Consider the following 4,352-nt stretch of genomic DNA (forward strand, 5'->3'; position numbering starts at 1 on the left):
ATCTGGGGGTTGTATCTGCTTTATCTGTCTCTCTGACTCTGCTCAGTTGTGCATGAGGGCAATCCTTCTGCCAGCCTCCAGACTCTTTTTTAGAAACTCGTAGCCATATAAACTCATTTCTCCTTTCCATTTCCCCCTTACTTTAGGTCAAACAGCTAATAAGCCTTTTAAATGGAGCTTTGTTCATGCTAAATTAGAATAAAATTTAGACCTAGATAAGATGTATGCAGAAAGGAAAGGGGAGATGGAACAAACCATTTGAATAAAGGAACAAAACTGATGAGTATTGAAAGGGTTGTCCACATGCTTACTAAAGATAGCAAGGGTCTGGTAGGTTTTTGGGTGGAAGAGAAACTTGTGAATCAGATGCTGTCTTTTTCATATGGAAAATTTCATACAATTATTTATGTATTTATGTATTTATTTATGTATGTATGTATGTATGTATGTATGTATGTATGTATGTATGTATTTCCCCCTTTCCCTCCCTCTCCCCTTGCCCTGCTGATTCTGCTGTCTGTATCCATTCACTGTGTGATCTTATGTATGTATTTCTCTTTTGGTCTTCTCTTCTCATTTTTTCTCTTCTAGGATTCACCGGGATTCAATCCTGGGGACCTCTGATGTGGAGAGAGGTTCCCTGCTAGCTGTGCCACCTCAGTTCCTGGTTTCTGCTGTGCTTCACCTTAACTCTCCCCTTTGTCTTTCTTTTGTTGCATCATCAGCTTGCTGCATGACTCACTTGCATAGGCACTGACTCACAGTGTGGGCACTCGGCTTGCTGTGCAGGCACTCAGCTCACCACACAGGCACCGGCTCATATGCAGGCATGCTTTCTCTTCTTCTTTTTCACCAGGAGGCTCTGGATATTGAACCCGGGTCCTCTCATATGGTAGGTGGAAGACCTATCATTTGAGCCACATCCGCTTCCCAATTTCATACAATTTTATATGTTTAGAGAACAGTATATAATGAATCCTTACATATCCATTATCTAAACTTAACAGTTATCTACCAATGACCAATCTTCATCTATTGCCTTGGAGTCTACCCTGCTCAAATATACAGAGAAAATACAATGTATTTTACTGTTTCAAGCCTCATCCTAATTCAAGATGACTTCTATCTTACTTTCTCTTCTCTATCCTACCCTCCCTACCCCACACACTCCATTCTTTTTGATTTCCATTTTCAGCATTGCTGCTCTGATGGTCCAACTATGTAAAGGTCAGAAGTGCACACTCAGCAACTCAGAGGGAGGAGCTAGACCAGCAGTGCGTCACACCCTGCCCCTTTTACCTTTGACAGATGGCTCCATAATGGCTGCTCTGTAATGGCTGTGGGTCAGGCCCTGGTACACATCAAGACCATTTTCCTGGTGCTCTGGCTTAGGGTGTCTCTGTCCATATCTGGCCACTCCCAGACCAGGTCCACCCAGCATTTCACCTGACCAGAAGTGGTGATCCCCTTGAAGGTGTCCAGTAGAGGCAGAGGTTCAGAGGCTCTGGGCTAGCCCACCTATAGTCTATGGATTGGGGGCAGGAAACACATTATCCACGTGAGGGACAAGAAGCTCTTAGTTTCTTAGAAACCTCCTAGTGTTTACCTGCAAAGAGAAGTATGCCCTCCATGAGGGTCTGTCTTTTCACCAGGATATTTGCTACTCTTATGGTTACGTGGAAGGGTCCCTGAGTCTCTTGTTGCCTTCAATATCTGTTCTGGGGGCTTTTGAGGAATATTACAAATAAATGAGCTTGCATATGAAATTCAGTCCTTTAGACTTTCTGCCACATTTGAACACTTGGTATATAAGATAGGTCATAATGAAACACATTTCTTACCCATGAAATGTGGCTTAACATAAAAGGAAATAGAAAATAGAAAAACAATTGGAGTTGCAAGAGATGTATAATTCCACACTGAAACAAAGTTCGTGGTGGACCCATTGGAGGTTTCCTCAGCTGAGAGAGGCAGTGGATCATAATTCTTTCACTCCGCAGCAATGTCTCAAGGGTGCAGGTGGAAGTATTTATCATTGTTAATATAGTATATTCCTTTTATCACCGTTGGATATTGATGTAATTTTAATTGGTATTGAGATCTGGAATGAAGTAAACCCACTTTCAACAAATGGCATAGATCAGATTCTGGAGGATTTTGTCTTTTGGAAGCAATTCCATCTTGACACCCAACTGCTAAGTGATGCTGCACACCTCATAAAAGAATCATATGGTGAAAAGTTTAGTGTTACCTGAGTTAGAAGAACATGCAAATCTATTGTGGAGTTAATTCTTTCCAAGGTGATGTCAAATTTTGCATTTACTATGACCCATGAGCTTGGTCATAATTTGGGTCTGTGACATAACGCTAAATGGTGTGTTAAAGTGTTAAAATGGTGTATAATGTTTGCCTATAAACAAAAGCTTTAACACTAGATCCAGCAATTGCAATTATGCCCAACGTTGGGACAATACGACCAAGAGTGAATTATGTCTTCACTCTCCTTCAAATCCAGGGAAGAGTTTTAGGTTGAAGTACTGTGGGAACCTAGTGGTTGTGTGAGAGGACTGTGACTGCAACACTATACCTTAGTGTGTTAATGATGCCTGCTGTCAGTCTGCACTCTGAGTCCTGGGTCTGTTTGTGCAATTTTGAGCTTTGTTGCAAAAACTGCAAGTTCATTGCTTCAGAGGAGTTGTGATCAATGAGTGTGACCTTCCAGAGTGGTGCAATGAGACATTCCATCAGTGCCCAGACAATGTATATGTGCAGAATGGGATCTTTTGAGATGACAATGCCTATTATGAAAGACATGTGATAGCCATGACATACAATGTAAAGAGATTTTTGGCAAAGATGCATGACGTGAACCTCAGAATTTCCATAGAGAAGTCAATACCCAAGGAAACTGTTTTGGTCACTATGGTATTAGAGACACAGTATACCTAAAATGTAAACCCCTGATATCCTGTATGGGGGACTTCAGTTTGAAAATGTGGGAGTAATTCCTATTATGATAGAACATTCTACAGTGCATCAGATTCGCATCAATGACACCACTTGCTGGGACACTGACTTTCATTTAGGGATGTAATATCTGATATTGGTCAAGTGAAAGATGGAGCAGTGTGTGGTCCAGAAAAGATCTGCATCCACACAAAGTGTTTCAATCTGTCTAGTGTGTCACAAGATTGTCAGCCTGAGACCTGCAACAAGAGGGCTGTCTTCAACAATAAACAGCATTGTCTCTGTGATCATGTTTGGGCACCACCCTACTGCATGTTCAAAAACCATGGAAAGGGTGATGATCCTGGCATCGCCATGCAAGAGTTAAAAGGGATAGGAATGGATGGTGGCTTGCATGTCATTATTGTGACTTATTCTTAATTGCTTTTTATATTGCCACCTTGTACTTTGTAAGAAACAAAAGAAAGGTGGAAGAAGACTAAGGCTCCTACTTTGTTAAAATATAAAATTCTTTTTATGGCAAGTAGCATTAGGGCATGTCTCATATATTAAAGAAAAACCCAAGTATTCTGCACATCAGAATCATATACATTAGTTATGATATCAAAAGATTCCTAGCATGCTACTTCTTACTCTTCAGTTTTATAAGCAGTATTAAGTTAATTTTTTCCTGGGCATTATGTCAGTTTACTGTGTAAAGGCAGAACAAAGGCAGTTTTTCAGCTATTGCCTCTCAGTTCTAAACCTTCTTCCACTTTTGTACTCCTCTATGCAATGTCTGGGATATGCTTCTAGAAACCATCTCTCTTCCTGTTTGCTGTACCAACTGGGGACAAAAGTAGTAGAATGGAAGGACAGATGAGGGGAGAAGGGAGTTTACATTCTTCTGTGCTTAAATTTATGGTTAGTGTCTTTTCAGCCAGGGCCATTCTTTCCGGTAGCAATATTTGTTTTTGTATTCTAGGTTTGTTTGCACTGTTAGAACCACCCCTATCTCCCTCAGAAATACTAGCCCCAGTGCACCACTGACTCCTTTTGAGATTTGAATTGAAGCTATCCAGTTAGCAATGTGCTCCTCCTCTGAGCAACTGAGGCACCAACTCAAGACGGATCAAAGACCTAAATATAAGAGTCTAGACCATAAAGACTTTGGAAAGCAGTGAAGGGAAGCATCTACAAGACCTCGTAATAGGAAATGGCTTCGTGAACTTCACACCAAAAGCACGAGCAGCAAAAGAACAAATAGATACATGGGACGTCCTCAAAATTAAAGCCTTCTGTACCTCAAAGGAGTTTTTCAAGAAAGTGAAAAGAGAGCCTATACAATGGGAGAAAATATTTGGTAACCATATATAGGAGACTTATAACCTGCATATATAAAGAAC

The 4,352-nt window shown here is 40.8% G+C and overlaps 1 pseudogene; it reads left to right on the forward strand.

Annotated features, from left to right (window-relative positions):
* The first annotated feature begins 1,229 nt into the window (after positions 1 to 1,229).
* Positions 1,230 to 3,387, forward strand: LOC101427159 (disintegrin and metalloproteinase domain-containing protein 20-like; annotated as a pseudogene).
* The last annotated feature ends 965 nt before the right edge of the window (positions 3,388 to 4,352 follow it).

The sequence above is a fragment of the Dasypus novemcinctus genome, chromosome 3 (genome assembly GCF_030445035.2).
Source record: "Dasypus novemcinctus isolate mDasNov1 chromosome 3, mDasNov1.1.hap2, whole genome shotgun sequence".
In the NCBI taxonomy this organism is placed as follows: domain Eukaryota; kingdom Metazoa; phylum Chordata; class Mammalia; order Cingulata; family Dasypodidae; genus Dasypus; species Dasypus novemcinctus.